At 42.4% G+C, this 23,983-nt stretch overlaps 2 long non-coding RNA genes across 3 annotated transcripts in view; one reads left to right on the top strand and one right to left on the bottom strand.

The window, feature by feature from the left end:
* The window catches only part of LOC310761353, a 54,123-nt gene extending 49,322 nt beyond the window's left edge, over nucleotides 1–4,801 (bottom strand). For both annotated transcript variants that reach the window (XR_014547419.1, XR_014547420.1), the window contains exon 1: nucleotides 4,627–4,801. This is a non-coding gene — a long non-coding RNA (uncharacterized lncRNA). The remainder of the gene's footprint in view (nucleotides 1–4,626) is intronic.
* Nucleotides 4,802–4,908: 107 nt separating this feature from the next.
* LOC310761277 lies at nucleotides 4,909–18,953 on the top strand. Its single transcript, XR_014547302.1, has 2 exons — nucleotides 4,909–5,537; nucleotides 18,364–18,953. It is a non-coding gene; the product is annotated as an uncharacterized lncRNA (long non-coding RNA).
* The last annotated feature ends 5,030 nt before the right edge of the window (nucleotides 18,954–23,983 follow it).

Consider the following 23,983-nt stretch of genomic DNA (forward strand, 5'->3'; position numbering starts at 1 on the left):
CCACTTTCCTCCCAGAAGCTCAAGGTGGCCTTCATGGTTCTCCCTGCCACCAATTGTTATCTTCATAGCAGCCCTGCAAAGTAGGCTAGGTTGGCCCAAGGTCCACCAGGGAGCTTCATGGCTGAGTGGGGATTCAAACCCTGCTCCCCATGTCCTCCCAGTCCAGCCCTCCAACCACTACACCTCTGCCTGGCTCCATTGTGCGTTTCTCCAGCTGCCCTACGACTCTAGCCTTCTCCCCCTTCCTGGGGGTCTCTTTGGCTCCAAGGAAGACTCCACCACCTTCCTCATGTTCTGCTCCTCTTCTGGGACACCTTGATGCTTGGAGGACCCTCCTAGGGGTCTCCTCCCTCACCAGGAAGGGCAGGGCTGTCCTAAGAAGACGAGGCAGAGCAGCCTTTTAACAGCTGGCAATGCTTGTCTTTCCTTTGAGCTGGAGCTCTTGAACCCATAGCACTTGGGGCCTCCTTTCTCTCTCTGCCAGCCATTCGTGCTCTGGGCTGCCTCTTTCCAGCTCTGGCTCTGGTGATGCCCTTTCAGCAAAAATAAATATATTTTATTTTTTTTAAAAGCATTCATAAGAAATTCCCACCACGAGAAAAGGGTTATTAAGTGCTTATGCTCACAAAGTTAAGTAAATAAACCAGAAAATAACACTTGTAACTGTATCTTATTTTTCCTTCTTTTAATAATTTCAGGGGGGGGGGGTGACAAGAAATTTTCCACACCGGGTACCACCTGACCTTGCTACACCACTGGCTTCTTATGCATATTACTCCTTTAATACATAACAATATGTTCATTGGATACAGGCAGTGCATTTGGGGGGGGTGTACTTAAGGGTACACAATACCAGCACCTCTCCTCCACACACACACAAAAAGGTTAAAAGTGTGGCACTTATTTTAACAACTTCAAGATGAGTACGGCCACCTTTTTTTCTTTTTTCTTTGGTAACAGAAAAGCACTGAATATAGGGATTTATTTTCAATCCTCATTGCAGGGGGGGGGGGGAGAAGAGAAAAGAAAAGAAAGTAAAAAAGAACTTGCAATCAATACACGCACAAACACACATCTGATAAAATTCTATTGTTGGATCAATGGCTGCACAAAGGGTGGGAATTTCTCATTATTGAGAAAGTGCCACATCAATTGAGTGAAACAATGGACCTTGCTAATCCTGAAGACTTCCTTCTAACATGGAAGCATTTTCTAGCCTGCAGATGCAAATACGTTCTTTAGCTTCACAGCCCCTGTTACTTGGGAGGTATTTTGAGTGCTACAAAGGCACGCATTTCCTACAGCAGAGTTCCCCAAACTTTGGTCTGTGAGCTTCACTCAGGTGGCCTGCGGCATACCCATATTAAATATTCATATCGACATCTAATTGTATTCTTACTGCCCTTTTTATTTCTTATATTGTATTTTTTTTAATTACAATTTGGGTTTTATGGAATGTAAATTGTAACCCAAGAAAATGCAACGAGAGAAATAAAAGGAGCAATTAAAGCACAATTAAAAATCGTTCCACTCCTAGCACAGCACATGACAATTGCTGCAACAGGCAGGGGAATTATGGGGTCCTCTAAGGCCATCAGCAATTTTCAGGTCGTCCATGGGAACCACTGCCCTAAGAGGGGACAGGGAGTAGGACTTTTTCCCCACTCAGATTTTTCAGAATGCTGATGAGGCATTCTCTTTAGTGGCTGATTGCAATAAGAGAGAAAGGGGAAGGAGTGTTTTCCTAGTCATGGTTAGCCAATGAATAGAGTTCTGTCTGCATTGTTCTTCTTCTTCAGAAGAAGTGTTTGGACTTGATATCCCGCTTTATCACTACCTGAAGGAGTCTCAAAGCAGCTAACATTCTCCTTTCTCTTCCTTCCCCACAAGAAACATTCTGTGAGGTGAGTGGGGCTGAGAGACTTCAAAGAAGTGTGACCTACCCAAGGTCACTCAGCAGCTGCATGTGGAGGAGCGGAGACGCGAACCCGGTTCCCCAGATTACGAGACTACCGCTCTTAACCACTACACCACACTGGCTCTCGTGATCTGCATGACCGTCTCGTGTGTTTAATGTGATAGTGGCTCAGATCTGAATGCATATGTGTAAAATGGGTGGAGAACCTAGCCCTTGAGTCATCCTGGACCACACACCATCCCAAGCCACAAGGACCAGCCCTCTTTTACAGTTTCCTTGATAGTGTTTTCTTTTGTCCTAACTGGAATTCATTTTCCATTATCAGAGGCATAGAGATGAACATGAAGCAAGCCTACTCAATAAAAGGTAAAAGTCCCCATCTTTGCCTATGGCCCTGCCTACCACTAATATGTGGGCCCCTAGAAGGCTATCCCGAATAGAGTGTGCCCCCCCAGGCTATAAGATGTCCCCCAGCTTGGTGCAAAAGAAGAAAAGTCTTTTCCTTTTCCTTTCTTCTTCCCTGCTATTTAGCATAATATAACTAATCCACTTTATTCTCTACCAGTCTCCAAAATCCACATTAGTAGCCTCATTTCCATTGATCAAATAAGTGCAAATTCCTGTTTGGAATTCATCTAATGTGGCTGAATCCATTTAAGGCTTCTTTAATAGTGTTAAATAGATTTAGCAATTTGGATACGATCAGTGCTTTCTCCTAAATTACAGATTTTCCTCCCTTCTCACATTGTCCCAGATTTTCCTTTAATTCACATCCAGAGTGTTCTTTCCAATAATGCAGCATATGATTACTCTTTAATTAAAGTAAAATGAAAAATCCACTGTGAAGAAAATGGCCGGGACAAAATCTCACGTCTTTGTTCTGTACTATTTTTTACAGTGAAGGAAATCAGCATTGCTTTGAAATGGGGGGAGGGGGGGACAGCCTACATTTTGCATTTATCACATGGGGACAACTCAGACATATCTATATTACCTAGCCTCTGAAATGTATGTACCTGGTCACAACTTTTTTTCTTCCTCATCACAAGATACATTTCCACACCACTGTCACCCACGGCATGTAGGTTTTTGCCAGTGGACAGCAAAAGAGGTTTAAAGAAGCTCTCAAGTCAAATCTTTGAAAATGACAACTGGGAAACATTGGCCTGCAAGCGCTCCAGTTGGAGAATAGCCTCTACCAAAGGTGTCATGGACTTCAAAGAAGCACAAACTCAGGATGAAAGGGAGACTGAGCTAAGTGGAAGGCACATTTGAAAAATCCTCACCGTGATCATCTCCTGCTCTGAAACCTATGTCCCCACTGTGGAAGGACGTGTAGATCCAGAATTGGCCTCCACTGTCACTTATGGACTCATTGTTAAAACCATGTTTATGGAAGACAATCTTACTCGGCTACGAGTGATCGAAAAAGAAAGAAAGAAAGAAAGAAAGAAAGAAAGAAAGAAAGAAAGATGTCTGCATATGCTCCATATATGGAGAATATATGGAAGAATATATGTCACTATATGTTTTTGTATTGTGGCAGCCAGATTAGCAATATCTAAACATTGGATAAATTTTTTTATTAAATGTTCAAATTAAAAAAAATATTTTAAGCAACACTCAGAACAAATCTCTCTCTTTTTTAAAAAAAGAAATATTTATTAAGATTTTACAAAGACAAATATACAAAAACACATAATAATAAAAAATAAAATAAAATAAAAAATAAAAAGATAAGTAAAACATACAGAAAAAACATGAAAAATTAAAAATTAAAAACAGTTGTTTTTCATAACATAAGACTCATTTGCTTGTTTCTTTGACTTCCTCGCACCTCCCCTTCTTGTATTCCCATTTAAATAATCAAATCAGCAAATCCTTACACTTTCATTTATCTTATCTCTATAACTTAACATTTTATAACTCAGTATTTTCATCCATTATCAATTCATTTTTGCATATTCTTATTAACTTTGTTGCCAATACCACTTATTTCCAATCCAACACCATTTTAGTTATTTTTTTACCTAATTATACCCTTCTTCCATATTCTTAAAGCATTACAGCTGGAAACCACTTAATTTCTATCCAACATCATTCTAACATTCATTAATTTTGCACTCAGAACAAATCTCTCATATCCATTGACTTTCCCTCCATGGTGCTCTTTCCTTACTATATAAACCTGCTCTATTACTTATATTTTACCCATTATATACATTGATTCTAACCTATTAAATGTTGCTATGCTTCAAATCCTACATACGTTTTGACATAACCATGATTCCCCCCCCCCCAAATATCTAAACCTTGGAGGACTTCATGTGGGGACCTGATTCTTGAATGAACCTCTCAGATTTGGTCTTTAACTTTGATGCAGAAGTTGGCATATGAAGTACATGCAAGAAGAAAGAACTGCACAATAGATACATTTTGTTATGTTTGGCCAGACTTCATTTCTTCTTGCTCTAGTTGTCTCCTGCTTGGACTACTGCAATGTGCTCTACGTGGGGCTACCTTTGAAGGTGACCCGGAAACTACAACTAATCCAGAATGCGGCAGCTAGACTGGTGACTGGGAGCAGCCGCCGAGACCATATAACACCGGTCCTGAAAGTCCTACGTTGGCTTCCAGTACGCTTCTGAGCAAAATTCAAAGAGTAGGTGCTGACCTTTAAAGCCCTAAACAGCCTCGGCCCAGTATACCTGAAGGTGCGTCTCCATCCCCATCGTTCAGCCCTGACACTGAGGTCCAGCGCCGAGGGCCTTCTGGCAGTTCCCTCACTGCAATAAGCAAAGCTACAGGGAACCAGGCAGAGGGCCTTCTTGGTAATGGCGCCTGCCCTGTGGAACGCCCTCCCATCAGATGTCAAAGAGACAAACAACTACCTGACATTTAGAAGGATCTGAAGGCAGTCCGGTTTAGGGAAGTTTTTAATGTGCAACATTTTAATGTATTTTTAATCTTTGTTGGAAGCTGCCCAGAGTGGCTGGGGAGGCCCAGCCAGATGGGCAAGGTACAAATAAATTATTATTATTATTATTATTATTATTATTATTATTATTATTAGTGTGTGTATCAATGACTAACAAAACATGCATTTTAAATTCCTATTGCAAATTGCTTCAGCATCTGCCGTCATCAGTTGCTCTGATAACAATGATGTCATTTCAAAGGTGGCAGTTATAGATCTTTGAGGACAGAATGCTCAGGAGACCTTCATTCTCTGAAGCTAAGCAATCCTGGTGCTCTCCCCTGTGTTGAAGCCATGCAGTGTTAATGTGTCTGGCATGTACATCTAAAGGTTCTCCCTTTCTGCTAACATTTTTGGATCTGTTGGCAGCTCCAGAGCAATTACTGCCGGGCTGCGGTTCTGAGAATTCAAATGTTTACCACCAGGCATATATTAGCCATATGCATGCTCCTAATAGTTAAATCTGTTTTTTTATTTTTAAGAGAGCTATTGTATGTCAGAAGAAAGCATGTTAAGCCTACAGCTACAGCTGAGACCCATGGCTGTAAAAATCCTGCACTCTCTCTGCACAACTGGGAGTACCGCTCCACATGACCGTTTCCATTCACTTCAATAGAGGGACCGCTCTCCTGCACATTTTTGGTGAGTATTAGTTGACTGCTATGTGAATGCTTTATGGTGATGGGTGTCCACAGGAGGGGCCAATGGTTAAATGCTTGAGCCAATGCTGTACTTGCCTCATGAGGTTGCTATGAGGAGGATTAAGCAAAAGACCCAATTCCAGAGAATACAGGCATTGTTTTCCAAATGCAACAATGATATACAGCAACTACGAACCCATGCTAACGATTTTCCAATCATGCTTTAGCTAAACATTCCTGAGGGGCTGTTCTGTTGTTCTCATTTATTTGTTTTACCCCATAATTGCCTTCCATCTTTGTCTGCTTAAGACAACGAGGGATAAAAAGGCACTCATAATTGAATTCAAGGAAGAAATGATACCATGCGGATTGATGCCAACCTTCCCCTGAGATAATAACATGGTGAACACAAGAATACAGCTGAAGGATCATGTATTTTATTATGAGAAGCATCATTCAAAGCAACTGGGAAATTAGTAAGAATCACCACATTTCAGTATACTAACATGGTGGTGCAGTTCAATGAGTTATGCATAATAGTAATTTTGTGAAGAACATTGCAGAATTACAAAGCCTTTAAGGAGTAACAGATAACTTAAATGTGTCTAAGTAATGGAGAATGATATTGGCTTCACTTTAAGGAGAAAGTGAAGCTCTTTATGGATATGATTAGTTGTTCTTGTGGTGCTGGAGGAGACTCTTGAGAGTCCCGTGGTCTGCAAGAAGATCAAACCTATCCATTCTTAAGGAAATCAGCCCTGAGTGCTCACTGGAAGGACAGATCCTGAAGCTGAGGCTCCAATACTTTGGCCACCTCATGAGAAGAGAAGACTCCCTGGAAAAGACCCTGATGTTGAGAAAGATGGAGGGCCTAAGGAGAAGGGGACAACAAAGGACGAGATGGTTGGACAGTGTTCTCGAAGCTACCAGCATGAGTTTGACCAAACTGTGGGAGGCAGTCTGGAAGACAGAAGTGCCTAGCGTGCTCTGGTCCATGGGGTCACGAAGAGTTGGACACGACTAAATGACTAAACAACAACAAAGTTGTTCTTGAACATGGCATAGATTCATAGATTGAAGCATTTGTGTCTCACGGTCCTGCATCAGTTATTACTGTTTAAGAGAAATGTTCAGCTGCACTTTAGTCCATCTTCACATGAAGAAGAAGAAGAAGAAGAAGAAGAAGAAGAAGAAGAAGAAGAAGAAGAAGAAGAAGAATTCAAGTTATTTGGACAAATTGTAAACATTTCACAGAGATCTGAAAGTGTCTGTGTGAGAGCCTCAGCTGATTTGTAGGCTTGCCTGTATTAGGTCCTAATTTCCAGCAATTTTAGTTAAAGAATCTTGGGTAGCAAGGTTGAAAAATGCATTTACTTGTGTTTCTGGTGCCAGTCAGACTTGACAGTACAGTGGTACCTCAGGTTACATACGCTTCAGGTTACACACTCCACTAACCCAGAAATAGTGCTTCAGGTTATGAACTTTGCTTCAGGATGAGAACAGAAATCGTGCTCTGGCGGCACGGCAGCAGCAGGAGGCCCCATTAGCTAAAGTGGTGCTTCAGGTTAAGAATAGTTTCAGGTTAAGTACGGACCTTCGGAATGAATTAAATACTTAACCCGAGGTGCCACTGTACTGAGGTGGATGGACCAGTGTTGTGACTTGGTTTCAAGTAGATTCATATGTTCATGAACCTCTGTGTAGGCTATATCACTGCAGGTGGGAGCTCATGGCACTGAATGCTCTACCCTTCAAAAAAAACCCTACATCCTGCTCAGCTGGCCAGAGGGACACTGCAAGGAGTTGACAAACTGAGTTTTATCGTTCCCCTGCAGAACTCACTTCAACATTGACCCCATTCAATAAATGCCATGTTTGCCTTTTCATGCTTCCTTGAGGGCTCAAAGATAGAAATCCCCTGCTTTGTTACTCATCTCAGCTGACTCCATGATGGGAAATAGTGGACAGTGAGTTTTCCAGGATGGTAGTCTGGGCGAAGGGTCTGCATATTGCTCATGGTGCTTGGATGAAATAAATGGGAGACCCCAAACAACTCAGTGACACCTCAGTACCTCTACAGTTTCTGCTGATATACTGTGTCAAACAAAGGGAGAAACTTGTTAGGTTGATGAATGAGCAAACACTGGACCTAGGACCATCTGTCTACTTTGTACTTTACCACTAGGGAATAGTCCTACAGTAGGCCTCTTTAGTTTGGATATGGCTATATTGCTATTCTCTTTGGAGGTTGAAACACAGGATGAAGTAGAAGGTAGTGTTCCACAGGCCAAGCACCCAAGACGCAACAGACAATTCATTAGTCTACCTCCCATCTGCTGCTTTGGCTGTGGGGTTAGGGAGTGACATTGCATAGTGAGAATTTAGGGCTTTTGACCCGCTGCTCATATTTCTATTTGGCATCCTTGGCAAAAACACCCACTGACTTCCATCACAGCTATAAGGCAGCTTGTGGTGCTGGCCTGTGAGCTTTTTCTTGTGATATATGCCATCCTTATTCATCAAGCTGACATCTTGTTCCTCCACACAGGGGGCACTAAACAGAGCAGAGTTTAGTAGGAGCTTTGGATCCATAGCAGAATCTGAACCATGATTCTGGAAGCTCCATGAGATTTCCACACCTTCTTCTTACCTAATGGACGTGAAGCTTGATGTATGCTGTTCTTGTAATGGTAGTCCTTTGTACTCTGTCTGGAGTGTTAGCTATTTGCATGCTGTCTGTTTTTCTGCTGCTAGGGGACATGAGCTCCTACCTGCAGAAGTCCCTGACGTCTGTGGTTTGTCCATTGCTGTTTGCCTTCCTACCCATTCCACCGTGGTAGCCTGCACTGGAAAGGAGCACCTTCTTGTACTGTACATTGCTTGTACTGCACATTGTATATACATGAAGGTTCATGACACAATGACAATGCTATTCATTGATTGGTGTCTCCATACATGTCCAATATAGAAGGCATCACCAGCTGGTGTTGGTGTGTCTGTCAGGGTTGCTGTTGGCCCCTTGTTTCTGTAACTGTTGTGGTGCTTCTGACTTCAATCATGATTCCATTATGCCAGGATTCCATTCAGAGCCATGGTTCCTGACCTAGACTGTTGTTTAAAAATAAATTGTAACTTAGAAATAACAACAGTAGTCACTTACAAACAACCCAGTTCTCACAAAATATCCAACAGTTTGGGAAAGCATATAATTAAGATTGTCTCCAAAACTTCAGCTAAACTATTTCAAGTAATTAATCACTTGTACTCATTTTTTTGTTATGTATTCAAAGTTTGATATGCCTTTAAACAAGTTTTTTTATAGACTGTTAGCTTCCCTACTGTTGCAATTTCCCACATCTTCAGGAGCTATTCATCTTTGGCCAGTGAGCTATTTGCTGAGTGTTTTGAAAAAACAAGTCTAGCAATCAGATTACATATTACTTCCTGATTACTTTTTGATGCACATATAAACTAATATGTCGAGACTACTTTCTACACTTTTGAGATATCAAAGCTGTGAAGGTTGAACATTACTGAATAATCCAAGTGCCCAATTCAGAATGCCAAAGATTTTTCAAAATATAGCAACTGTAATTCCAATTTCTTTGGAGCTGTAACAACACCGAGGCTATGTTTTGTAGCATCTTTTGATCAAATCCCACTGGGACTTACTTTTGAGTAGACACATAAAGTATTGTGCTGTGATTCTCTTTTCAACAGTGGCAGCAATGAAGCCTGTGCAAAACAGTAAAATGATAAACATGGATCAGGGTCTATCTCCACCATTGTTGTTCCTCACTGAAACCATTGAAAATCATTCCCACTCATTGATGTCCCTTCTACCCATTCATACAGATCTTAGTTGGGCTTTAGCTGTTCACATCCATGATTTGTAGTACACTGCTGGGATCACAATCTGGGTCTACCTCTCCTGTCTTGGAAAGGACTTTATCATCGCCCCCTGGACCTTTTTTGCTACCATGGAAAAATGAGACCCCACAACACACCACCTCTCTCTGTCTCACTCCAAATGTTTGTCTGAGAGCCTTTCACTTGTCTTGTTATTCCCTGCAGCTGGTTTCCTTACTTCACACCACTTCTGATACACAGACATGTCACTTTCCACAAGACAGCTGGAGCTTTGGCGGTGAGGACTGCTGTTTCAAGTCTTTCATTACATGTAAAATCTGGCCAGTAGGACACAAAGCTCTTTGGCAATGGTAATTTGACAGGGTTTCTATAATTCCTGGGGACCTCCCTGCTCAAGCTAGAGACCAGCTGGATCTTGCTCGTCCTGGTGGGTCTTGCCATAAATTGTTCCCTAAGCATACTTAGGAACTGTGCTGCCTGTCTATTGCTGATGCATGAACCTGCCTCCACATTTTGTGTTGTAATTTTCTTTGGAAAGAAAGAAAAGGAAGGAAGGAAGGAAGGAAGGAAGGAAGGAAGGAAGGAAGGAAGGAAGGAAGGAAGGAAGAGTCTGGGTAGCTGGGGGTATAACCCCCTTTCTGTACCCTATTTTCGGTTACCTATATGAAAGTGCTGTCTGCAGCACGTCTCTAATCATTTCATAAGTTCATAGGTGAACCAGTCTCCAGTTTTGGGGTGGCAATATATCTCTTTCCTCTTTCCACTATTAAAAAGGAACTGCACTTAAGCTTAGTGGTCCAGTTCATATATGGGAGAAGCAAATCTTCCTTGGCATTACTCAGGACCGCATATGGCAAATATGCCTACACATCACATTTCCTATTCTAACCAGGTAAAGGTAAAGGGACCCCTGAGCATTAAGTCCAGTCGCGGATGACTCTGGGATTGCGGCACTCATCTTGCTTTACTGGCTGAGGGAGCCAGTGTTTGTCCACAGACAGCTTCCGGGTCATGTGGCCAGCATGACTAAGCCACTTCTGGCGAACCAGAGCAGCACACGGAAACGCCGTTTACCTTCCCGCCGGAGTGGTATCTATTTATCTACTTGCACTTTGATGTGCTTTCAAACTGCTAGGTTGGCAGAGCTGGGACCCAACAACGGGAGCTCGCCCCATCGTGGGGATTTGAACCACCGACCTTCTGATCAGCAAGCCCTAGGCTCAGTGGTTTAGACCACAGCGCCACCCACCAGAGGGTGGCCAATTTCCCAGGCTATGTTACAGTGTCAAGTATATTTCACAACACTAATAGCAATAAGTATGCTTCTGCTATGTTTCCCCCCAGTATCCATGCAGTGTTGAAGGCTGATTATTTAGCGACCATTATCACCGTGCATCATTTCTATGGCAAACAACATTAATCAAAGGAGAGACAGAAGAGGACAACTCCCGCAGAGAGACACAGTTGGGCGTCAAAGCTCTCAGTGCTAAAGATGTGTGGTGTGCATAGCTTAGAGAGAGCATCTCATTTAATTATTGATTAAGAAAACTCGATTAATGAAAATAAGTCTAGGTAAAAAGAAGGTATGCCAGTAATATAACTATCTGCATTGGGGGGGGAGGGGTCTTTTTAATTGGAAATGGCTGAGAATGTAAAACAAAAGGCTTAGCAGAAAGAAAGGTATTTGAAATCTATGACAAATGTTGTTTTACAATCAAGACAGGATTGAGAATTGATCCATGGTTTCAACAAATCACATTCCTTTCACAACACAGCAATCTTCAATGTGCATACAGAGCAGCCTTTACCAACCTGTGCTTTGGACTACAACTCCCATAAGCCCTAGCAGTAGAACAAAAAGGTAAAGGTAAAGGACCCCTGGACAGTTAAGTCCAGTCAAAGGTGACTATGGGGTTGCAACGCTCATCTTGCTTTCAGGCCAAGGGAGCTGGCGTTTGTCCACAGACAGCTTTCTGGGTCATGTGGCCAGCATGACTAAACTGCTTCTGGCACAATGGAACACTGGGCCGGAAACCAGAGTGCACGGAAATGCCGTTTACCTTCCCACCACAGCGGTACCTATTTAACTACTTGCACTGGCATGTTTTCAAACTGCTAGGTTGGCAGGAGCTGGGACAGAGCAACGGGAGCTCACCCCGTCATGGGAATTCGAACCACTGACCTTCTGAAGGCAAGCCCAAGAGGCTCAATGGTTTAGACCACAGCGCCACCCGCGTCCTAGCCCCAGCAGTATTGCAGGTTTGCGAAGGGAAGGCTGACCTAAGAGACAGTATGTTTGAATATACCTCTCCCACAAAATCTCCCTGGATGGGTAAGCTATGTGCGCATCTGATGCAGTGATACTCCTGCCCTTCTGCTTCAGTGAAAACACGTGGTCTGCATCCAATACTTAGACTTTTCAGAGGAATTTTTTAAAGCATCCATCAGCTTTGAAAACCAAGAAAATAAAGGCAAGGGGAGGGCTTTGTGGCAATATATAGTCTCTGCCTAAGCTTCAGCTTATGTGGGTCAGAGAGCTTTGGTGTGTTTTGTCAAACAAGCTCAGATATTACACAGCTCCCTTGTTCCCAAATCTTTGAAGCATCCCTGGGTTTACCCATAGCTCTCTGAAGCCTTAGAAGATCACCCATTGGGGGCTTTTGCATGGCTCAGTCTGAGCTGTGATTAATGTCCAAGACTTGTTCAAGAAACATGGACTTTTTTGAGGGGCAGTTAATAAAGCAGTGTGTTAAGGTTGCCAGCACTATAAGCTGGGACAGATCTTTTTATTATTACTTTGGGAGAGGGTTAAACTTTTTCTTTCGGAGTTTTCTGAGAAAGCTCATGAATACCAAGCCAGAAATAAATTAAATGGGTGTGAGGGAGAGATGCAGTACTATGAGGATTCTACAAGGCGACCTTCTCCAATGGGGGCTCAGATATTTGTATTGTGGAATAAGTGACAACTGTGACTTACAAGTAATTGAATACTGCTCAAAGTTACACAGGTTTCTATAGAAGCTTTGGGTTTCATAAAGCAGAAAAATTAAGTGCCAACTGGGATGGGGAGGGGAATTCAGTTTGCATTCTAATGGAAACCTTTGCATTCTGAAACAATACGCAAACTGAAACCCAGCTTTCCTTCCACAATTCACACTTCTGCAATTATCCCAAAAATGTGTACAAAATGTATGTCTCAAGGGAAGGCATGCATAAAAATGCATATATCTGTGAAACCAACACACAGCTTTTTATTGGGGATGTTGCTTGAAAAGGGTAAATATTAAGCAAAATTAAATACCAAAATGTACCTAGAATGCTGCAAATTTTCATGAGTGTTTCCTAAAAAAAATGAATAATCAGTAAGTGATACATAAATATTGCAAACTGAACCTAAGGCTGAAAAACTGAGGAAAAACCACAGCTGCTTGATTCCTCCATCCTTGTTTCCAGCACTGCTAAACTGGTACCTACAACTGCACTAGGCTTTAAAGAAGCAATCCTATGCACACAAAGCTGGCATAAAGCAAGCCAGTATAAGTTAAACCTGTGTACAATTTCACCAGATCTAAATCCCGCTCAGCAGTGGGGCTGCTGCTGGTCTATCTCAGCCTGGCAGAGAGAAAAGCAGCCTTTAAAACAGTGTTTTAACCTGGGTTGCCAGCTAACATGGCCAAGCTGAACAGGCTCAGAATCCCTGCCTCTGGTCCTGCCATGCTTTCAGAGTGCCCCTTTTGCAGGCAGTTGCTTTGGCAAGACCAAGGAGCTATCGCTGCTGCTTTTTATTTTTATTTGCACCCTAAAAAAGCTCAACAACTTTGGCCTGCCCCCAATTTTTTTTTTTTGGGGGGGGGTGCTGGGCAGATCTTTTCACCCCACCAGCGCATATACTAAAGATGGCCTTGGCTGGACATCCCAATGGATCTTGCTCCCTTAAGTCTAGTTTTTTACTTTTCCATCCTTACAGTATAGGAAAGAGTGTGCTTCCTTCCACTATGCAGAGAACATGTAATGGGAAATCGGGTCCTCCCTTAAAGAGGGCATGTATTGCAGTGAGATCTGGAAACTGACACCCTGTGTTGTGGGGGGTACAATTGGTCAGCCACAACACCCGATTGGTAGGTCCCTCGTAGCTGGGTGCAATCTGGCCAATGGGATGCAGTCCAAACGGTTTGAGGAACCTATTTATACCAATGCACGTGACCCAGAGCTTCCTCTTTCAGTGCGTGCATTCGGAACACCTGCCCACCTCTCCCTACTTTTAGGGCTTTGCGCCTGACCTTGCTATGCCATTGTGTGTCATCTGTCATTGGGACAGGGGCACAGCCAGAATTTTACCCACTTGGCTGATTGGCTGTTGCCATTTGGGTTTCGGCTGTCGCATAGCAAATCGTCACAACTTGTAAGTTTGTGGATAGGCTCTGGTTCAGGTGATAGGGATGGGAGAACACTCTTGCCATGCCTATGTGAAGGGTATTTCGTTAAAGGAATCCAGGAAATTGTTGGTTTGGTCAACCCCTGAGAGGGGGTTGTGCCCGTGCCTGAGTCCAGGAGGACATTTGGGTGGTGGAGATAGCCTGTTCCCACTTTCAGCTTATCCAGGTGTTCACCCTTGGCTGACCTATGCTGGAACCCTGGGTCAGTGCTGCCTGCTAGTCGAACCAGAGCCTATGCAACCATTCACTTTCTGTAATCAATAAAGTTGTGGCCTAAATTCTGCCAAAAACCAAAACCAAAATTTGAGTGAATTTATTTAGGGGGGAGGTTTCTGGGTCTGAACACGCGAAAGCCTTTTATTGTTGGCAGGTCAGGCAGAGGGAGAGAACCTTGTAAACCAGATCCCTGCATGACTGATCCCGATTTTACTGGGATATCACTGATGGACAGCAGCTTCTTATGTCAATCTGTGATGTCCTGCTTCCTCTGCAGGGTCCTCACCAAGGCCTGGAGGTCTGCCACAGTCACTGACATGCTTCAGGAAGCTGGGCCGCACTTCCAGAAGCGCACTTTCTCTCCTCTCCCAATCTGAGCACTCAGCAGAGGCTTTTCAGAGATGGTGAGACTTCTGGTGGAGGGATGGATTGTGAGGTTGCACAGGGTAGTGGTGGCAGTGACAGACCTGAGTCGGTGGGGGGCAGCGGCATGGATTTCGGTTAGAATAAGTTGGAGGGTGTGGCGATCACACAGGGTCCCCAGACGTTTAACTGTCTATTGATCCCTGTGCCTCCACTGTGCTCGCTTCCCTGCTGCCACCAACCAGTTACTCTCTGGTAAAACACTGAGTCCAGTCAGATGTCAAAAGTGAACCAACCCCCCCCCCCCAAGATTATTTTACAAACATTAACAAGTTTATGGTTTCTCAGATAATATTCCTGTCAGTATCTTAACTTTAGTTTCTTTACCAGCCTATAATACCCTCCTAATACCTTCTGACTGATTATCTCAACTGTTTGACTGACTCCTCTTAACAAATTCTCTCACTCTCTCACACCAGACTAGCCCAACCAACAGACTCATCCTCTCTGTCTCTTCTAACACCAGACTGTCTTCTCAACAACTCTAACTAACTAAAAAAACCTCTGTGCTTAAACCTTATACCCAGTTAACTCTGCCCCCTGGGTTCCCATTCATTAGTCATTTTACAATTGGTTAACCCTTTCCCTATGAACCCAGTATGATGTCACACACATAGGGGGGCAAACTCCACAGAGGGTTTGCCCTGGATGGCATCTCTGTGCTGAAAGAGAGGGCAGCGATCCTGCTCATCTAGCATGCAAGAAAGTGACCACACTGTCAAATGTATGAAGCTGAAAAGCAAAAGGAAAGAAAAAAGGCACCAGTGAAATGGAGAAAAGGAGGGAGATGGAATCTGAAGGGTGTGCTTTTGAAGTAAGCCTGGGGCAGGGGGACTGCATTTTGCTATGGTCAGTAAAACTTGGTGCACATTTGAGAATTAATATCCCCCCCTTTCCCTCTTTTTAAATGTATGAAGGAGGTTGCAAGACTCTGAAATTCAACAACTCTTCTTATATATAGCAATAGCAGCAGAAAATATGATTAATTGGCGGCCTGATTTCTGAGCAGTAGAAGAAAGGTAGAGTGCGAATGTAATGAAGAAGAAATGATACACGTCACACAACCCAACTTTCTAAAATGCTTCCAAACTCCAAACCATTCTGGATGCCCAAATTCAGAACACAGAGGGGAATTTCTCTGGTCAGCATGTTTAAACAGTGAATCAGACAGCCGAGGTTTTATTGATCTGGCATGGATTTTACCAAAAGGGGTCAAACCTGAAATACTGTAGGTTAAATATTGTGGGGGATGTTTCTCTTTTGTGAAAACATATTTCGCTTCAGGCAAAACTGGTAGCTCTACACTTTGTGTTTGAAAACACAGTTTGTGTGACACTAATAAAGGGAGACTATGACTCAGACACCTTATTTATGCCACAACATGCTAGAAATATAATTCAATGAGTATCCTCACCTGGCAATAGCTATATATGTGCGCTGAAGAATTTTGCGGTATTGTCTGAAAGAACATGTTATATATCAAATAAAGAGAAGACCCTGAAACTTCAGGATTTTCTCCCCTCCCCACCCCCCAAGCAGACAGTGGGTGACATTTCAATTTTGCCTCTACTTACCTTTACCCTGTATGGGATAGCGGTGACTTCTTTAGCATAGAATTGTAGATTTGGAATTAATATAAAATTGCATAGTTGGAAGGGACCACCAGGGTCATCTAGTCTAACTCTCTGCAACGCAGGAATCTTTTGCCCCAGGTGGGGCTCAAATCCACACTCAAAATAGTCAGTCTTGGCTTTTTATTTGCATTGAATGTTATTTAAGCTAAAGCTTTCGATTTATTGCCATCTGTCTTTGAAAGCTAATCCTACACTTTCAAATGTTATCAAAAAGGATCTCTGCTGGGTTTTTTTTAAAAAGACTGGAGTTCTGATTTTTTAATTTCATATTTTTTTTGCTCACTTTGACTCATCTCTTTGAACATAAAATTGCAAGGGTGAAGTAATCTAACAATTTTATATGCATTTTAAGCAAGTTGGTGGGGGAGTATCACAGTACTTTTGGAATACAGAATGTGAAACTTCTTTTTTTTTAAGTACTGTGGTAAACATTTTATTTCCGTGGTTTTATTTTGAATTGTGTTTTAAGATGCTCTAAGTATTTCACATGTATTGGTTCTGTGTTAGCTTTGCATCAGGTTTCAAAGATAGGGCATTTTTAGCTGTACATTTCCCCCATCCTTATTATTCTCATGGATCATAATGATCTTGCAACAGTTCAAAAATATACTTAGCATACATTGCTGTTTACCCATATTTCTCAGATGTTTCAGAAATGGGAGACCTGGAATGGAATCAGCTGTTATGAAGGATCTGAAAATCAAATCCATGTGGCACAGATCTAAAATGCAGAGCAGATCACTATGGATGTCTGTCTTGCTAGTGTCTTCAAATCCTGAATGGAATGGATCTCATGTACTTTGCATCATCTTAACTTACAATGGGCTTGTTTTACAGCAGCTTCTTGTGTATACGATTTAACAGGATTGTTAAAATCTCCTTACTTTTAGAATACATGACAACTTTCATCAGAGCATCTAAAGGCATACAACTGCAACACACACACACACACACACACACACACATTCTTATTGCAAAATCTAAACTGTCAGTATAATATATGTAAGATATATTTTGGATGGACAAAACAATGGTGTGAATACAGTAGTCAAAAGTGAACTTTTAAAATTGCTTAAACTCAGCCAGTGAGCATCCCAGGGGAGTGGGGCGGTGATCCCCCCCCCAGGGATGACACCCAGGGCAGACCACACTCACTGCACCCCCCTTCCTCTGCCAGTGAACTCAGCTATTCTTCGTTTCCTGCTTGGCAGGGGGTTGGACTCGATGGCCCTTGTGGTCTCTTCCAACTCTATGATTCTATGATTCTATGATTCATGACTTCCCTGAAATCTGGTTAGATCACCTCTCAACAGATTCTCCATTCCAAATTCCATTGGTTGCAAGGTCACAATCAATACATAATCAGAATGAATTGTGTTTGTTTTTAGTGCCTTGGGTGGCACTATTATTGCCACTGTTATTATTATTGCCACTGTTATTTTATTCGCCACTTAATACCAAAATAGGATTCCATTTTGGTAACAGCACATCAGAAGCATCCCTTGCACCCCCATTAAGGAGCTGCATCTGCACACACACCAGAAATAGAAATAGCCACATTAGAAATTACTACCTTTTACACGTCTCAAATACTTGAAGCATCCAGAGTGAAGGCAAGGCAAGGAGGAAGGGTGAGCAAATTTGCATGCCTTTGTGCCGCAGTGTGTGAAGGATGAGAAGCTTCTCCTATGTTTGATCTCTCAATAACAGTAGCATTGTGTCACCACACACATATGTATCAGACACTCCATAGTCTGATTTTTGCACCCCACTGGGCATGCACCCTTGCCAGGGGCAAGATTCACCAACCCCTAGGGGCGCCTCTGCACCACATGCTTCTAGATCTTCTTGTTTATCATTATTATTGGTTTTCCATCTGACAAGGCTTATCGCTGGCTATTCCACTGGTGATAGGTTTTTTTTTTTAAGCCCTTTATTAGAAAAGTTGCCATTGTATATAACTGACCTCCAATAGTAGCAAGGGTCAGTTCATTAGGGGAAACTGGTCGCAAGTTTCTATGAACATTCTGTTCTCATACTGCCCATTAGCAGTTGCTAATGTATATTAATGATTGAATGTGCATTAATGAGCCATTGATTTTTTTTTAAAAAAAGGAATTAAACAGCGCTCTTAAATTATATCAAGGGAAATGGTCTGTTAGTATGATGCAAATTAATGCTTACCACTTCCCCCCAAAGAGGGAAAAGAAAGTGGAACATTAAGACCAGGCTGTTTGGTATCTTTCAGAGCCCTACCCTGGCAAGAGGCACAGAGAGAAAGAGAGAAAGAGAGAAAGAGAGAAAGAGAGAAAGAAAGAAAGAAAGAAAGAAAGAAAGAAAGAAAGAAAGAAAGAGAGAGACATCAAAAGTGCAATGTCACCATCTCAACGTGCTATCAGACTGAGCAGAAGCTAACTGCAGCTTTGATCATATTGCCGCCTCAGCCTTAAACTTAGTGCAGAATAAGGGAGAAGGGGATGATGCTGTCAGAAATTCCTTTTAATCTTTGAAAGAAGAAAGGAAAGAAACTGTAACTGCAGCAGTAGTAAATCAAAGTTAGACTCCCAGATAAGAACTGTTAGCTGATAGATTCAGAATTATTAAGTGAATTGTAAGATAGGATGGGGTGTTGTGCATTTTCTTCATGTATATCAAACCGGCAGTGTAATGTTCTTAACATTAATATGTTTTTAAACCATGCAATAAGGTTCAGTGGGGCATTCCATGGTAACTGAGCATAGGATAGCAGCCTTAATTATCTGTCTTTGTTTCTTGGTTCCTGTATGATAATAAATAAAACAAATAAATGTGATCCAAAAAGTTTAGTGGCACTCAAAATCACCCCTGAGCATTATTTCCTAAGAAATAAGTTTGACTGGTTTTAATGGAATTTACTTCCAAGTTAGCACACAGAGGTTCTCGGCATAACGCTGCGGCCTTCAGGTAGCTTAAACCAGTTGATTTCTATTGACTTTAACTGAACTCAGAACAATTTAGCATGGACGCTTCCAGTGGTTTGTTTGTTTTTTGTCAGCACAATAACCTCGTAATAAGGAAATGTAATCATCATGTTTCATTCTGCCTGTCTTAGACTTCCAAAAAGGAGAGTCATCCAAAGCCCTTAACCTGATCAGGCCAATATAAGCAGCAGTAACTGTCCTGTTCCACGTACACCCTCATGCAGGAAACTCGTATGTAACTAGGGATGCATGCATTCGTCCATTTTGGCTCTCTAAAGGAGCAAGCCAACACAAGGGAAGGTAGAAAAAGTTATATTGGTATGCCAAATCCAAACTCCATTCAGGAGTGGGGCTACAGCTGACTGAGCCAGTCAAAGCCTGGCAGAAGGAAAATAAGCCTTTAAATTGTTTGACTTACAGCACATCTTTTGAGCTCCGAGCCAACCAAGCCCTTCCCCCAAGTAAATAACTTCACACTGACACGTATTTTTGGTTTAAGTTGTTGGGTAAAATTTAGGCCACAACTTTACTGATTACAACAAAGTGAGTGGTATTGGCTTAGGCATTGGCAACTGACTATAACTGACTCCTCCCTCTCTGGCAGGTAGTCTGGAAGGGTAAACAAACAAGGGAGCCACATCAATGAAGACCAACCGAAGCTCACCCTGTGGTCCTGGCATGGCCCTAGCCCCTCAAGTGGACTTCGGATGAGATCTAGGACCCCCCAGATTCCTTTACCGGAATACCCTATTCATGGAGGGGCAGGTGATGGCCGCACCTCCCCTCCCACACACCTCACTAACCCAATGCCTAACTGCCAAACCTTACAAAGTTGTGACAATTCCTAAGGGGGTAGGCGAAAACCAAGTGGCTAGTACCAATTTGCCAAAAGGACAAAATTCCTACCCGGCCCCTGTTCCAAAACAGGCGACCAACTAACATTCAAAGCAAGGCCAATGCAGCAACCTATAAATAGGGATGGGAGGGCAGGTGTTCAGCAGCGTGAAGCAATTGTCTTGGCCATGTCACGCTGCCGCTTTTAAAGCCCCCCCCCAATCACACCACCTGCCTCGGATTGGCTCAAATGGCCTGGTGTGATTGTGGGGCCATAATGACAGGCCTGGGACATGCCCAACACCTACCACCTAGTGAGGTGTGGGTGTGGGTGTGTCTCAGGGGTCTGAGCACAACCAGGACCCTCATTAAGGAGGATCCCCTTTGCCAGCTTATTTTACATTGGGTTGCCACATCGTGTGACCAAGATGAAGGAGCTTAGGATCCAGCCTAAGTCTCCACCACCACCACCACTTTCTGGTCCTCCTGTCATTCCTGTGGAACACATTGAGCTTGGCTCAGTGTGTTGGATTCTGGCTGAGAATGGGGGAGAGATGCTGAACATTCTGTGGCTGAGTCAGGGGTGAAGGAGTTAAGACAGCATAGCCTGGGTTCACCAGATAAGAAACTGGCTGACAAGTCCTCAGCAAAACTTTCTCTCAGTGTAATCGAACTTACATGGTTGAGAGAATAAAATGGGTAGCCCACATCTGCTACCTGAACACATTGAAAGGAAGGGTGGCGTGCAAATGGTTTTAACCAAGCAAATGGATCAATTATTCATTTAAAAACAATAGATTTTGCTAATTAAAAACCTTTCGAAAGTTGACTGAGAAATCCATTATAAAGCTAATATAGTCTGAGGAAATGGTTTCTACAGCTATCCCACAGTGATTAACTGGACACATTCTTATCTGTCACTTAAAAGGAGACTTGGCAATCACGGTGTCTGATTTTGACTCTTTATGAAAAGAATAAAATATAACATATGGTTTGTTTATTTCTCTTTCTCTTGGTGGTTGAGAAGGCAGATGCTTAATGGCAAGACTTTGAGAAAGAGCCTTTCTAAAAGTCACTTTTAGAGTTATCTGTCAATTTGATTTGAGAATGTAAGATGGCCATTCTTCTTAGTATGAAGCCCAATATTATGATAGAATGAATGCAATTTCTGACATAAGCATTTACATCATTACCTCGGCTTCTTCATAGCTATAGCATATTAGTCAACCAGAAGTCTTGGGAAGATAAATCACTGTCAGCATAGGAGGGAGATGTGATTTATATTCCACTTCCATGTATTTATTTAGAATGGAACTATGAGATTAAACAAAAAGCTAAATTGGCTGTTGACTCAACAAGGGGAAAAATGGACACTTGTAAATAAATTGTGCTTCACAGACCAGTACTTGGGACATTAAATGTAAGCTCTGCCCCTTTCTCTCCAGCAACTAACTGCCAAACAGCATGTAGAAAATAAATTATGAAGGGGGGGGGGGAATCACAATTTGCTAATGTTCTCCAAAGGGCTGTGCCAAGTTATGAATAGAGGTTATACCGGTAATTCTTGTGGCTTGATTTGGCAATAATATGGGAAGTGATGTTTTGCTTAAGATGCAGTCTGATAAAAATGTTGACTGGGTTGCTCTGTTGTTTTTCTTTTTAAATGCATCCTGTTTTCAAAAACACGGGACTGCTATCATATTTCTGGGAATATTCAGTCATTCATCTGTGTATGCAAGAAAAAATTGTTTACTAGGGCCATGTGTTAGAAGGTCTATGCCAGACCTTCCCAGTCATGCAGCAAAACACAGTTCATCAGAATTTCCTGTTTCTACCTCCTGGCTATGTATGTAAGAACCAGGAAATTGCCAAGTACCAAGTAGGTTAGTGAAATGGGTTTTCCTTGTTGATCAAACGGTGTATGGGGCTGCTCTTTGGTAATCATATAATTTTCAATTAATAAATATATTTTTATAGAGGTATAATCTAGAATTCCCATGCTGTTTCTGAGTCTGCCCTGAAAAACTCAGACACACCTAATAAATCATGACAATAACATCACCTAGCCTGGTAAAAGCATGGAATACATTGAACTCAGTTTCCTCCTGTACTGGACTCTAGATACAAATAATTTACTAAGACAACTGAAGCTATTCAGCTCCATAGTCAAATTAACAAAGCTGATGTTAGGGAGGAAAAATATAATTTGTGGTTATCATGATCTTTCTCCCCAGGAGCGGAGACAGCTTCAGGCTTAACAACATAAACAGAGCCCTCCGGATCAGACCAGTGGCTCATCTACAGTAGTCCAGCATCCTGTTTTCACAGGGGCCTACCAGGTGCTTATGGGAAGCCCACAAGCAGAAACTGAGGTCAACAGTATTCCTGTGGTTTCCAGCAAGTAGTATTCAGAAGCTTACTGCCTCTGTCAGTGGATTCTTGATGTAGTGTTCTGTTCTGAGCCATATTCTATTCCAGTGCTTTCTCTAAATGTGGAATTCCATGGTGGCACCATTGCAGAATTGCTTGCTCATTGTGAGCTGTCCAGGGTGCTGAATGACCCTATTTCTCTCTCCATACATTGATTCGTGATCCTGAACGGGACCTGCAACTCTTATCTCTGCATGGCAGGCTTGCATTTAGAGTGCGAACCTGTGCACTTACTTGTGAGTAAGGCACACTGAACTTTCATTTTTGATAGGCTTGGTGTGTTGGACAGGCAAGCTGGTAAACAGCCTGTTTTCATTTGAGGGACCAAACCTGGAGAGCAATTGGATTAATCCTGGAGCCTTTGGTGGACACAGGTTATATCATTTCCAAAAAACAAAAAAAACCAATCATGCCAAGTACTATACAGCACAGGGTACAGGTTATTTGCCTGATGTGACATTCCATACAATTTGCTGTTTATTAGGACTTGAGCTAGGGAGAGCTAAATACTCTAGGTAGGTAAAATCTATTAGATGTACTGCAGCAGCTACCCCCTGTCAATAAGATTGTGCTGCTCAACTGGTGGAGACCATTTGTAGCTAATAAGAATCAGTGCATCAAATTGTGTTAAGACTATGATTTGATAAGTCAAATACACCATCAGTGTATCAAACACCTAGCAGACCAAAAAGAAAAACGTAGGTGTTCTTATTGGGGTGAACCTTAAATTCTACAGCTAAGTCAAGACTGAGAGAAAGGAAGGGGGAAAGAGTTAAGGAAACATGAAACAGAGAAAGTAATAGCTAATATCAGTAGCTATTAGCTGTGGTGACTAAATGAAACATCTCTTTTCAGAGGCAGTATAGCATACAGCCCAACTAAACCTGTGGGGTGGGGTGGCAAGAGGTGGAGAGGGGGCTTAATCTGTTCCCTTCATGCTGTTTCTTTCTCTCCACATAGCTTGTGGAAGGCAATTTGTAGTAGAAAAGCAGCAGGAGGAGAGCGCGTTAAGTCCCGCTTTCCCCTCTCCACGTCAGTCTTCATTTTAGTTTGCAGTGTTCAGTTGTGCATTTCGAAAAACAAAACCCACCAAAGTCAGGGTTCAGATCCCTGCGGCTAAGCTTCATGTATAGCCTGACCTTCAGGGTCAATTGCTCAAGAACATCGGATTGGGTCTCATTTTCATGCCCTGTTTCACCTTCCAGAAGCATCTTGCTGGCACCTGTATGCAGCCAGATGCAGAAAGGCGGACCTTTGACCCGATCCATCAGGGCTCTTCTTTTGTTCCCAAGCTCTTATTCAGGGTTTGATAAGGGGCTTAAAGGATGAAATAATCTAGCCACAACTAAATTGTGAAGTTACTGCCTTCTTGTGAGAACCTATGCTTCCCCATAGCATTGTGAAGCACTGGTGGCTTGCCAAATAATCTCTTGATTTGCTATCAGTTCATTCACGTATCTTTAAACATCACACCCTTGTTGTTATACAGAATGGGGCACCTCGTTCCTTGCTTACATTATTCAAATAATAAAAACATTGCTGCTTTGCTTTCTTCAGTAGTCCTTCTTCCACAAACATCTTAAACGGTTATAACAAGCAACTATTGCCAATTCACCAGAAAGAAGATTTGAGAGCCTATGATTG

This window comes from Podarcis filfolensis (genome assembly GCF_964270895.1).
Source record: "Podarcis filfolensis genome assembly, chromosome: 4".
NCBI classification, from domain to species: domain Eukaryota; kingdom Metazoa; phylum Chordata; class Lepidosauria; order Squamata; family Lacertidae; genus Podarcis; species Podarcis filfolensis.